The sequence below is a fragment of the Myotis davidii genome, unplaced genomic scaffold, assembly GCF_000327345.1.
Source record: "Myotis davidii unplaced genomic scaffold, ASM32734v1 scaffold1, whole genome shotgun sequence".
NCBI classification, from domain to species: domain Eukaryota; kingdom Metazoa; phylum Chordata; class Mammalia; order Chiroptera; family Vespertilionidae; genus Myotis; species Myotis davidii.
Window position 1 is genome coordinate 2,870,102 of NW_006294681.1, and position 14,059 is coordinate 2,884,160.

The 14,059-nt window shown below is 48.0% G+C and overlaps 2 pseudogenes; both read left to right on the forward strand.

The window, feature by feature from the left end:
- LOC102769628 overlaps positions 1 to 542 on the forward strand; it is a 4,781-nt pseudogene extending 4,239 nt beyond the window's left edge.
- A 375-nt stretch (positions 543 to 917) lies between these two features.
- On the forward strand, positions 918 to 2,054 carry LOC102769909 (annotated as a pseudogene).
- The last annotated feature ends 12,005 nt before the right edge of the window (positions 2,055 to 14,059 follow it).

The window sequence follows — 14,059 nt, forward strand, 5'->3', positions numbered from 1 at the left end:
ATCCATCACTCTCCATCACCCAGCCTGGTCTGAACCTTGGTAAACTCCACCCTCTCGTTCTGGTGTGACTTGGGGCTAGGGTTGTGCCTTTGCAAAGTTTTGCGGTCGTAAGATCAGAGCCCCACTGCCTTGGAACATCATTCTAGAAAGGAAGTACATAGAATACATGATTTTCCCATGTTGGAATATTTCTCCTGGTCCACAAGATGAAAGAAAGAAAGAAAGAAAGGAAGGAAGGAAGGAAGGAGAGAGAGAGAGAGAGAGAGAGAGAGAGAGAGAGAGAGAGAGAGAGAGAGAGAGAGAGACACAGCCTTCAGCTGCCTCCTGCAGGTCCCCTCCTAGGACTGAGCCTGCAACCCAGGCCTGTGCCCTGACCGGGGATGGAACCAGGGACCTATATTGTTCAAACCTGAGCAACACTGGCTGGGCAGAGAGGGAGCTTTTGGGGAAGAAATAGAGTTTTGACCAAAGTCCTCTCCCAGGAGATTTTGTGAAATCCCAAATCCCTCCCACAGTTACCAGTGTATCATCTCAACAATTAGGAGAATCCTCATTTCCGTTCTCCCCACGAAGTGAAGCAAAGGCTACTCTGGTCAAAGAAGTGGATGGAGGTCCCTAAAGCATGCCGACCATCTCTAGCAAATAGTAACCAGGAACTGTGCTGCACCTTAGAGAACTGCAGGGATAGGTCCTCTCACCAAAGATGCTGGGGGTTGCAGGGTACATCCATCAGCCAGAGTCCGTCACTGTTGCTTCTGATTAAGGACGGTCATTAATAGAGGAATTAAAACAGAAGTGGTTAGAGACCTGCAGGGTGAAGCAGAGGCTAGATGGGTTTTGGAGAACGAATGGCAGGGACCTAACCAAGGTGAATAAATGAGGGCTCGTGTCCATACAGACGCCAAGGAGCAAGCACCATGGAGAAGACCAGCAGCAGTAGCAGAGAGAAAGGCCTGAAACGCAAAGGCGCCACCAAAGAACCCCAGGAGGCTGCAGTCATTGATGATGGAGTGAGAGAAAGCGGGGTCCAACCCCCCAAAGTCTCTGCCTTCCCTCCAGACTTCAGCATCTCGGAGATTAGAAACAAATAGCAATACCTCTTAATGTTCATGTGGTGGGAACAGCAGCAGGAGAAGGGAAGGTTGGCAGCTGAGAGAAAACTTAAAGGAGAGAGAGAGGCTCTTAGTGATACGGCTCCACCAAAGTCCATACCCATGACCATGGACAACCAGCGAGCGTACGATGAGACCACAGTGGACCTAGCAATGAGGAGGTGGCTTCTGATGAAGCTGCAGATGGACTTGCTTCTTCCTTCCACAGACAAACTTCTCCCAAGGTCCTCACTACAACATCAGTCTGACCTCATGGGAGAGCCCTACAACCCTGTGAACAGCTCACATGTTTATTACAGAAGAGGGCTGGCTCTGAAAATGATGATTCCACCGTGCAGCTCAAGAGATTTCACAGATCTGATCGTTATTCATGAAGATTGTAAAGCACCCCATGGATTAATTCTGAGCCACTTGCCAAATGGATCAACTGCTCATTTCTGAGCAGTGTTCACCTGGGTAAGGAAATTAAGAGAGGAGGCAAGGAGCCCACAGAACACGGACCTGAAATCATTCTGAACCATTTGACAACAGGCTGGGTCATTCTGCTGGGCAGGTGTTTGCATCTCTCTTTCCCATAATCCTCAGTTTATCGGGAGGCAGGTTGCCACGTTCCACAATCAGTGGGATTATATCTTCCTCAGATTTTACAGGTACATACTCAAGTGTGAAAAGAAGGTGGGAATTTAGGAACTTTGGTCATGTTTTACCTTAAAATTAAGATGTCTTCAGAAAGGAACCTTTGATTCTAAATACGGAGACTACGGCTGGGTCCATAAGCCCCAGGAAATGGGGACACGTGGAAGGAGGGTCCATTTGCAAAGCGCTGAAGGAACAGCACTGGGTTTTGCTGAACAAGCCCATCTCGGATTTGTGACAGAAGACTCTTCAAAACGGCATTTACCTTCTCTCGTGTCTGGACAAAAGTGCTCACTGTTTCTGTAGGAAATACAAATAAAAGTCATTCTGGTGAGAGTTAAAAAATACAAAATAAAGTGAAAAAGTGGTCGCTCTAATTGTGTGCCACCCTTCCCAGTGCGGTCTCCCTACTGAAATAAACGACGCAGCCCCTGGTGCCTTCCATGCAGACACTGGTCTACAGAAGTGCTTTCTTCTCCACCCCAACAAGCGAGGGCATCGGAAGTTTGCTTCTGCCTGGTTGGGCAGCAGGGCCTCGTCATCTTCTCGTTTCAAGGCTCTGTGCCAAAGGGTCACTGATGGTCTCTTTCCCCAAAGACATCACACCGTCTACGTCACGGAAAACATCATCGAAACAGAGCCTGCAGAGCAGGAAATGGCAGGTGCATCAGTGTCCTGGTCAGATGCCTGTGAGCACATCATGCGGTGGCCACTGACTCAGGCATTCTCAGAGGCACCGTCACTCAGGCTGAGCAGACCCTGAAGGCACACAGAGACTGTATGAGCAGGTAGCTCACACACTCAGTCTGCGTCCGCCTACTATGTTATGTCGCTTACTTCGACCCACACCTGGGCCTCACAGAGAATCCTCCTGCTCAGTTGACTGAAAATGAAAAGAATTGATCTGAGCTACAGGGTGGGGCAAAAGTAGGATTACACTTGTTCATATGGAAAATAATGCAATAGTTAAGAAATAATAATACAAGAATAAACTCTGTGCTTTGCATACTCATGACTATAAACCTACTGTTGCCCCACCCTGTAGATGGTTTTGCACAATATGTTGGTGCCAACCAGAAATAGACAGCTAAACACTTACACCTGGGTCAGGGAAGGTCCTGAAAGATGCTAAAGAAATCTTTCCACTCAGTTTAACATTGTTTTTTTTACCTCGAAGGAGATATGAGCCAAAGTCAGGCTCTATGGGTAGTGGTTCATTGTTTGGCCATATAGTAAGGAAATAGTAAAGAGTGAGATTTAAGAGCTGGTGAACAGGTTAAGGAAAGAGTATGGGTTGACCTCTGAGAACAGGCACAGACAGTAGCGTGTAATATTCACCCACAGCCCCTGGGAGAGCAGGAGGCTCCTTTAGTAAGTGTGGTGGCCCTGGTGACTGACTCTATGGGTATTAGTCAGCTGCAGCCCCAGCGGCTCAGTGCTTGCTCAACTGGCTCATGAAGTACGTGGCCATGGAGGGTGGGAGGGAAGCCATGTATCAAACTGTCCACGGCAGTGATGAACCCTCCGTGCCAATATGGTGCCATCCATGCCCAAGAGGGGCAGCCAGTCTCCTGGTGGCATCTGAACTTCACGGGACCCTTTCCATACCAAAGAGGTAGCAATCCCTCCTCATTGGGATACACACTCCTTCTGGGTTTGGATTACATTTGTTTTCCTTCCTACCATCTTCCTCCTATGTGACTCCCACAGTCTTGAGGCATGCCTTATTGATCACAAGGTACCTCACGTGCACATACAGTGACTGCTTACCGAAGCACTTGCTTCTGAGTGAAAGAAGACATGCAATGGGCTGATTCGCCAAGTTTACCATGACCCCGTTTCTCAGACACAGTGCCCTTGAGGAGCAGCAGAATAGCGTGTTAAAGACTCAGTGCTAGTGCTAGTGCCCTGGCCAGTGTGGCTCAGTACATAGAGCATCGGTCTGCAGACCAAAGGATCCCAGGTTTGATTCTGGTCAAGGTGTATGCAAGAGGCAACCAATCGGTGTGTGTGTGTGTGTGTGTGTGTGTGTGTATTTTCTCACATTGATATTTCTCTCTGTCTTTCTCTCTCTCTTCCACTCTCTCTAAAACTCAGTGGAAAAATATCCTCGGGTGAGAATTAAAAAAAAAAAAAAAGACTCCGTGCTAGCAACAGTAAAGGTAGAATAAAAAATCTTGCTCCGAAATGGAACCAAATGACATTGCCAACATATGACCATTTTTGACTTAGGAAAATGTCACCTGTGAATAGGGCAGACATGGGATGGTAGGACTTCATCATCACTTGCAACCATTCTGTTTTATGGTACCACAGCTCTGAGCTTCCTCCAGGAGGTAGCGATGGTTCCACTGTATTTGAAGCTGAGATTTCACTCCTGGACATTTCACAATTCTCCTGCCACTGGGTGAAGAGAAGAAAGATGTGTGTATGTAAGTGTTGGGAATTTGGGCTGAAGTAACTGACCTGCTCCTGACAAAATGGGACACGGGATGGAGCATAGATGGGACCCAGGAAAGTCCCAGGTGCCTCTTAGAACCTGGAGTCCGTGAGTTTTTCTCTTTCTGCTTCAATGAGACAAGATTGGTTGCTATAACTTGTCACTCAGAACTCTGCCGCGCTGGGCTGTGCCTCGGGTCCACAGCTGGAATATGGAGGCAGAGAAACAACCCACTTGTGTGGTGATGGTTAAGGACACAGACCTACCCATCAGAGTCCTTCACTCAGGTTCTTGGCCTGCCACTTTCTGGTTGTGGCACCTTAGTCATGTTACTTAACATTTCCAACCTATTTTGTCTTCTATAAAACAGGAATGACAGCCTGGTCGGTGCAGCTGAGTGGTTGAGCGTCAAGCCAGAAACCGAGAGGCCACTGGTCCATTCCTGGTTGGGTCACATACCTGGGTGGTGAGGCCAATCCCCTGTGGTGGCTGTGCAAGAGGCAGCCAATTCATGATGTTTGTCTCATAGATGTTTCTATCTCTCTATCCCTCTCCCTTCCTCTGGCTCTAAAACAATCAATAAAATAGATGATAAATAAGTAAATAAATAAGACAATAATAGCGCTCACATCATTGGGCTTTTGTGCAGATTGAATGAGATAATCCACATAAAATGCATGCACATAGCCATGATGTCAGCTATCATTATCTATGTTTCTCTGAATTGACGTGTGTCTTAAGGAAAAATACCTAAAATGATACCGTGATTATTTACAATATATCTGCTCCTTTCTTTTCCCGCCTGCATCGCCCCTGATGATTACTCTAAAAGGGTTTCACCTAGAGCAAAGTGGGAGGAAGGACACTGTGCTGGAGGAAGGAGGTCTGGGCTTTGGTTAGTGCACCTGAGTGTTAGTACCTGCCTCTAGCTCTGTGGGTTGGAGATAGTCAGTTCCTTCACCTGTAGCTTGAGAAGGTTGGACCTGATTTCCTCCTGCTTTTTCCAGCTCTCACATGCTGTTTAAGGGGGAGGGCTAAAGGCCTCACTTCAGGAGCCTCTTACCTCTGGGGTATGTCCCATAATGAAGTAGTTGATAGGTGTTGAATAAAATAGAAATTTATTCAGATTCCAATTTTTCCCTGCACCAGACCTAATGACAGTTCCCCTCAACTATTTCAGTAAAAAAAAAAAAAAAATCAAGATTTTTGCCCTAGCTGGTTTGCTCAGTGGTTAGCAGCTGTGGGCAAACTATGGCCCGCAGGCCGGATCCGGCCCATTTGAAATGAATAAAACTAAAAAAAAAAAGACTGTACCCTTTTATGTAATGATGTTTACTTTGAATTTATATTAGCTCACACAAACACTCCATCCATGCTTTTGTTCCGGCCCTCCGGTCCAGTTTAAGAACCCATTGTGGCCCTCCAGTCAAAAAGTTTGCCCACCCCTGGGTTAGAGTGTCAATTCCCAGTCAAGGGCACTTAACTTGGTTTCAGACTGAATCCCTAGACCTGGTCTGGGTGCTTGCCAGAGGCAACCAATCAATGTGTTTCTCTCACTTTCTCTCTCTCTCACTCTCCCCTTCCACCCTCCCACCTTCCCTTCCACTGTCTAAACATCAATGGAAAAATATCCTTGGGTGAGAATTTTTTAAAAAGAAGTCAGACAAAAAAAAAAAAGAAGGACTATATGCCATATAATTCCATTTATGGAAAATCCTAGAAAATGGAAACTAATCTATAGTGATAGGAAGCAGACCGGTGGTTACCTGGTGATGAGGGGCTGGAGGAGAGAGAGGGGGGGGGTTACAAAGAAACAGGACGAAACCTTTGAGGGTGATATGTTCATTATCTTGATGGTGGTGATGGTTTCACAGGTGTCCAACCTTATCTAAACATGTTCAGTGTAATTTAAGCCAATGATGCCTCAATAAAGCTGTTAAAAAAAGAAGATAAACTCATGAAAATTAAAAAAGTAGAATGACACATAACAAAAGACCATTTACATAATTAACTGTTATGTGTATATGCACACAAAGCAATACACGTTTTGAAAAATATAAGCAAAAATAAACACATCTATACACAATAAACACACGCGGAAGCTGCCTTGTAGGTGAACTGGGGTAAGAGAATGAAGAAACGAAAGAGGAGAGAGCCTCGTCCACACGAGCGATGGCGAGAGGGGAACACAGTGAGCCCTCTCCAGAGAACATTTCTTCTCCTCACTGATTATTTTTAAAAGTGTCCCAGGACAAGATAAGTCAGTCTTGATTTCTGAGATTTTTACGAAACTGGTGCAATAATTTTTTCTCCAATGGGAGGCGGGTTACATCTTAGCACTTTTGGAGGTTGATTTGTGGCTTGTGTGCGTCACGTCTCTGAAAATCCTGCTAGAAAACCTGCTGGCAGCAAAAGGCTGCCATTCAATACGGGCGTAATTACCTTGATGCTGATCAAACTCCATCGCAGCGGAGACGCAGGCCCATTGCACAGATGTTCAAGTACCTTCAAGCTGTGCTTTCAGATGCACACTAATAATTCCTGGCTGCGGTTTCCCTTTAAATAACGCCAACAGTAACCAGAAGATATGCTGGCAGAGGGGATTTCATCTATGTAAAACGTCGTTTATTTTTAGTTTATTGCAGAAAAGTGTGCGTGGGGGTGGCGGTTAGAAAATAATTAAAAGTGTGTGCTTCCTTATAACATGCTATCTCCACTAACTGAACTTCTAACCTGACATCAATACATTGCATACTGTAACCTGTTCCTCCTGATTATTAACCTTGAGCGTGGCAACCTATAAATCATCCCAGAAACAGCTGGCGCTCAGCGTTGCCCCAAAGGTACATGATTACGATCGTTTTATATATATCTTGGTATGCAGACATGAAAAATTCATTGAAGAGGTTGGTATTGTAAGACTCATTGTAATGAATTTTCTCAAAAACATAGATCATGCTTAAAATAGGTGTCTGCTTATTATAATGCAGCCATTTATATCTTCTTGAATTACCTTGCCCATAGCTCAGCCATTTTCTTAAAGTCAAACACGATGATACCTAAACAGATTTACTGCAGTCACTTTGCACGGCTTAAAAGTAGACGTTCGCTGCTTCCCCCCCACCCCCGCCCCCTTTTTGTGTCCATGTCTATAGAATTCAAGGATACAGACTTTTTTTTTTTTTTTAAGGGAATCATTTGGAAGGTCATTCCTTAAAGGCATCCCCATTTACTTGGGTTTGTCAACTATGAACACACAAGCATAGAAACCCCCAAAGGTGTTATGCTTCTTACACCTCACAGAGGTGTCTCATTCCTCCCTGCAGAAGGGTTCATATCAATATCGCTTAGGATCACAGAAGTTAGAGCTGGGAGGGTCCCCGGCTATCACTGTGGTCTTCACCTCTCCAGCAAAGCAGCCCCCGGGAGGCGGTGACCTCCTCAAGGTCACACATGTGGGAAGGAGGGGGTTCCAGATGTGGAGCCATGACTCAGGTTTGTAATAACAACAAAACAATCGCCGGGAGAGTGCTTTCTAGGTGCAGGTACCATGCAAATGCTTGCACGTGTTAGCCCCTTGAATCCTCACTGCAGGCTGAGCAGTGAGCCCTGACATCGCCATCCCCATCCTCATCCTCATCCTCATCCTCACCCTCACCCTCATCCTCATCCTCACCCTCACCCTCATTCCCACTTTGTATGTAAGGACGCAGGCCCGGGGAGGTGGAGCAGCTTGCTGTGGGGCACGTACCTTGTCATTGGTGGAGCAGGGTTCCATCAGACTCACTCCGGCCAGTCCATCACCCCAACACGATAGCACCACTGCCTTTAACCACGTGGGGGGCTCTTCCTCTTTCCTTTTCTGATGTGGTTGGCCCGACCTGTAAACTGTTACTATAGGTACTCATTTAAACAATTAAAAGAGAACGACAAATAAAACATCACTGGGTCTGAGTGTGCTGGGGTTGCTGTAAGGAAGTGCCACAGACTGGGCGGTTTAAAAACCAAACATTTCTTCTCTCACGGTTCTAGAGGCTGAGGTCCAAGATCAAGGTGCCGGCTGGGTTGGTCCTTCTGAGGCCTTCCTGCTTGTCTGGTAGATGGCCATCGTCTTCTCCCGGTGTCTTCACATGGTCCTCTCTCTGCCTGTCCGTGTCCTCCTCTCTTCTTATCAGGACACGAGTCAGATGGAGTTGGGGCCCACCCACAGACCTTAGTGCACAGTAACTACCTCTGCAAAGGCCCTACCTCCAAACAGTCCCGTTCTGAGGCGCTGGGGGATACAGTTCAGCTTGTAACACAGGGTCTGCCTTTTTTTCCAGTGGAAAACCCACACACGAAAACATCTGATTACAAACCAATAGGGCCAACTCTTACAGGCATACAAATCCTCATTCTTTACCAGGTGTGAGCTGTTCAAACCAGCAAAGCCTGTCTCTGTGTCCCTTTAAACCAAGCTTTGGAAAGGAGGAGCTGGTTCCTGGCAGAGAACTTGCTTGCTTGCCTTTCATTCCCCCTTGGAGGCTGGGACCTGATCCACTGCCCACCTGTGTCCTGTACGGCCCAAGTCTGCCGCATCCTGACTGCTGACCCGGGGAGCTGCTGCAGGGGCCCCAGCCCCAAGCCTGAGCAGTGTGGACGCAAAGGATGCAGGGGACCTTGTAAATAAGAAAGCGGGATTCAGAGTCCTGAGGGCCAGCAACAGATGCAGAAGCCTTTCCCTCTCGCCTCAGCTTCTTCCTCATAAGGACAGCCAGCTGAGGCAGCTTTCCAGGACCTGTTTTATTATATTTAATTTGATTTTTATACCATGAGGTTGGTCCTGAGCTCGCTGGGTTCGTGAAGGGAGTGATGACTAAGGTGCCGTCTGCCATCTGGCAGGGGTGGGCACACCTGTGCGTCCAGGAACCTGGGTTAGCTTGGCAGGGATGCCGTTCAGGTCCCGGGGCCAGCTTCCAGAAGCTAGACAGGGAGAAAGGGAGTCATGTCTGTCTTCTGGCTTTGCCTGCAGACCCAGGAGAGAGGCCCCGAGATGCACTAGGTTGCCCTGAGTTTCCATCGGCCTCGATGCTGATGAATGAGAAAATAATTCATCCCAGTAAAAACAAACACACTCACACGAGAACGGGGCAGATACAATGGGGACAGCCTTCCCTGTGGTACCATCGTCTGCAGGAGCAGACTGCACAATAGCTGACATTGTAAACCCGTTTCATCGGTGCCAGTGCCGCCCAGCAATTCCACATGCATTACCTCATTCAGTCTTCAGAGCAGGCCTGTGTGGTAGGTGCACTTTCCAAGCCCACTCTGTGCAGGAGGAGAAGGAGACAGTCATGACTGCCGGAGGGGACACAATGGAGACAGGAGTCCCCTGTGCCTTTGGGGGAGACACTCAGTTTAATTGCAAACTGGGTTTCCCTCCTCAGGGATTGGTCTGTCATCAGTTTTCCATTTCCAAGTGGAAATGGAATCCCAAATGTAAAGCACAGGGGAGGGAAGGTAGTCAGTAACATGGTAGGAAGTGTGTCAGGTGTCGGCTGGGTCCCCGCCTTCAGGTGCTCACTTCATAAAGAATGTAAATATCTCATCACTATATTGTACACCTAAAACTAATATAACATTGTAAGGCAACTGTAACTGAAAATTAATTTATAAAAATTTGTTTTAACAATTGACCTGGCTGGTGTGACTCAGTGGTTACAGAGTCAGCCCACAGACCGAAGGGGCACCGGCTTGGTTCCTGGTCAAGGGTACGTACCTGGGTTGCAGGTTCCATCCCCAACCCTACTTGGGATGCATGTGGGAGGCAACCAAGGGGTGTTTCTCTCCCACATCAGTGTTTCTTCCTTTCTCGCTCCCCGCCCCTCCCTCCCGCTCTTTCTAAAAATCAATGGAAAAAAGATCACACAACAACAACCACAACAATTTTAAAAAAGAAAAGCAATCCCAAATCAACTCAAATCTAATTTTCTGGCTCTCTCTCTCACGACCCTCTCAAAGAGGGAGTCATAGACACTTTGAGGACCCAACAAAACCTAGGGAGCCTCTTTCCAGAAACACACACACACACAGTTGTGCCTCCAACTTCAGGGGACGGGGGCTACCTTCACCTTCCTTCTTCAGAGCCCATCCGCAGCCCCGGTTGAGAATCCTTTCTGAACAGCAGGATGTTCCAAAAAGAAGGCCATTGGCCCTTCCTGAATCGTAAAATCAAATGACAGGGAAATGATACATGTTTAACGAAACCTAGTACAACAACAACAAAAGATTAGTGTGCATGACAGGGAGAAAGAATATGTTGCATTTTGTGAAGTTTTGAAAAAATTCTTATCTGAACGTGAACGTGGACGAGGTCCCAGTGTACCTCTCTCTGGTGCTGGAGAGCCAGCCCTCCAGACGGCCTCCGGCCCCGCCTCCCACCTCCAGGCCCGGCTTGGCTCTCTTCAACTGAGAACTCTCTGTGTTTCCAGGACACCACTGGCCTTATTTCTGTGAATGTTCCTTGTAAACTAGATCACCGAGCCACTTCCCGGGGGGCCTGTCACTGCCCTCGGCCGTGCCTCGCCCTGGGAGTTCCTTGGATGGTTTACACGGAGTGTCAGCCCAGTGCTGGACTAAGGATGTGGCAGATTCACGCTTTCTGATCCTCACACGACACTACCAGGGAGGCGTTCTCATGATGAGCATGATGACTACTCCAGATTGACAAGCGAGGAAGGTGAGGCTGAGAGAGGAACACGCTCTTGTGTGCAGGGCTGCTCACTGTGCTGTGGAGCTGCCCTCAGGGTGTGAGAACGTGGTAGAAAGAAAGATCTATGGTAGGAGTTCCTTCCTTTTAAAAAACTTTGGCACAGCTACACAATGGAATACTATGCTGTGGTAAAAAGGAAGGAACTCCTACCATTTGCAACAGCATGGATGGAGCTGGAGAGCATTATGCTAAGTGAACTCAGTCAGAGAAAGATAAATATCTCATGCTCTCACTCATTTGTGGATTATAATGAACAACATAAAGGAGTGAGGGTGAGGGCAGGATTGGGGGGATGAGAGGACATTGGGGGGATAAGGACACATTTGTAATATCTTAATCAATAAAGGGAAAAAATAAAAAAATAAAGATCTTTGGGTCTCGAGGGCGGACTTGCCTACAAGACCCCACCAAGGCCCTTGCTAGCCTGGGATTGCAGAACTTTAATATATTTAATGTCTACACTTGTGGTTTCAAAGCTGCATCACTTGAGATAATAATGCATGCAAAATGTGTTGAAATCTGTAAGTTGCAGGCAGCAATGTTATTTATACAAATTACGTCAGCAACATGCTAAGGCCCTTGAGATCAAAAACCCTGACTCCAGCCTGGCTGGCATGGCTCAGGGGTTGAGCATTGACCTATGAACCAGGAGATCACAGTTCGATTCCCGGTCAGGACACATGCCTGGGTTGCGGGCTCAATCCTCAGTGTAGGAGGCAGCCGGTCAATGATTCTCTCTCAACATTGATGTTTCTATTTCTCTCTCCCTCTCCCTTCCTCTCTGAAATCAATAAAAATATATTAAAAACAACAATAGCCCTGACTCCATTCTCTATCCCCCACCCCTAGCCCCACATACCCTCCAGCCACAATGAAATATTTGCCAACTGACCGCTGCTTAAGGACAAGTTCCCTTTCTCTAGTGAACTTACAGAAAGTGTCCTTAATAGACACTCCATGGCATTTGTCCTTGAGAGAGAGGAGGCTTCGTGTAGGAAGGCCCCCAAGTGCGACATGTCTGCCTCGAGCCCCTCAAGCAAGGTGCCCGGCCACAGAAGGAAACCGCCTGTGGACACTGGCAGCTGGGCTGTTCTGCTGGGCCATCGCTGCCATCATTTTCAGGTCCCTGTTGGTGGCACCTTCGAGAGCAGTGGCATCGGCTCATGCAGGGGAGGCTGCCGTGTCAGTCATTTAACTGAAGTTTCTTAACCTTTTTTTCAGGCGACGATTCAGATGCCTCACCTTCAGGTGAAAGCAGGTGAGTTTAAGCCATCCGTGCTCTGGGTGAGGGCGTCAGGGGCAGGGAGCTAAAATTACCTGCAGCCGAGGACAACCAATCACATTCCCTGCCCTCTCCCAAATCTGTGGGCTCAGAACCTTCTTAATTATTCAATGCATTTAGCTGCACTGACAACCAACTGGCCGGGATCGTTTGTCCCGGTCACAGCTATTCAAGCTCTAAGTCTGCCTAAAGCCTTGAGTCATGGTGGTTTTGGTGTCTCCTTGAGGGCAGGGAGAGGCGCCGTGCTCTGCATGGTCCCCGAGAAGAAAGGGGCCGCACCAACCGTGTCTCGGCTCTTCGGGCACCTGCCCCATGGCAGCCTGGCACTGGCCCGCAATCTGCTTCACTGCCAGGCCAGGCCAACCACAAGTAAAAGAGCCAGCGGCTGAGAGCCGGCTCTCTGACAGGCAGCTGGCCGAGCGCAGGCGTGTCTGCAGCGGGCCCGCTGGCGATGGCCTCTCAGCCTCGTAGCCACTGGCGCTCCAAGCACAAGGAGAAACAACAAGCGGGTCTCAGAGTTGCCTTTCTTCTTGTAAAAATGTTCCACCGTGGCCTCTCAGTTCCTTCCCGCCTTTCACAGGTCAGCCCTGTTTTGCTCACTCACCCTGCTCCCAAACCACATTAAAAAGTAAAAGAAAAACATAAACACAGTTTTTGTTTCCTTGACACCATAAACAGTTCTCAGATTTGTGCAGTAATTATCCCCAACAATTGATACTTAGACAGTTTTGGGGTTGAAATTTCTGCTCTAATTGCCTTCTCCCTCCCCCATCCCCCCTGGATTCTCAAGGCCAATGGAATTCTTCTCCAATTCTCATGGGGGCCCAGGGGCAGGGCCCAGCACCTCGTCCCGGAGCTGCCACCGCTGTTAATCTGGCTTCTGTCTTAGGACACGCAGGTTCTACACAAAATGGGCCTCCAAAGAAAAGGGGCTTTAGGATTGGTTTGTGGAGAGTAAGGGGGAAAGGAAGGTTTTTAAATGGTTTTATGTGACCCTTCGGGCTATTCCGAGTCTGCCAGCTGCTCCTCAGAAGCTGGCCATGGCTCTGGCCGCAGGAACCGGGAGCTGAGAGGCAGGCCAGCCTGGTCTGGGGAGAACAATGCCTCCGCAGTCACACACAACGGCGCCTCTCATTTTCCAGGAACCCGTACAATCAGGTGGCTAGGATCCTGGAGGTGCCTCGCAGGGCCCCTGAGCCCAGCCAGAGAACAGAAGCTCTGCAGCTACAGATATGCAAATCCATTCTCAGAGCGCCACAGCCCAGAAAACTCGCTGCTGGGGCTGCCTTTCAGGCCACTCAGAAACTCAGGGCTCATTCACCAGCCAAATCCTCCAGAATAGGCTTCGGTGCCATACACAGGCACTTACTAGTAGATGACCAGTTGCAGAGGTGATGTCATAAAATCATCATGGATGGAGGAAAGCGTGCTCCTAATTGCTTTTTTTTTTTTTTTCAACTTGAACATCTTTCAGTTATCCTTCACTAGTACTTTTTTCTTGTAGCATGAGATTCTGGAACCTTCTGGTTTGTTCTCCCTCAGATCATCACATCAGTTGTTATTAAAAGAGTTTGTATCTTATTCTATTTTAGGTTTGGGGTTTTTTGCTTAAGACGGTATGTAGATCTGAATTAATGTGAATGGTAGGTTTATACGTTAGACACACAGTCACAGCTGCACACAGCCCCCACCAGACAAGTCTACGTCTTCGTTCTCTCCTCCACACCTGTCTCACCACGGGGCCCTGGGCAAGTGACCCCGCCTCCCCGCGGGGTGGTGGCAAGAACACTGGGGTGTGGCGTGGATTCACTCCCCAGTGCCTATTAACAAACAAGAGT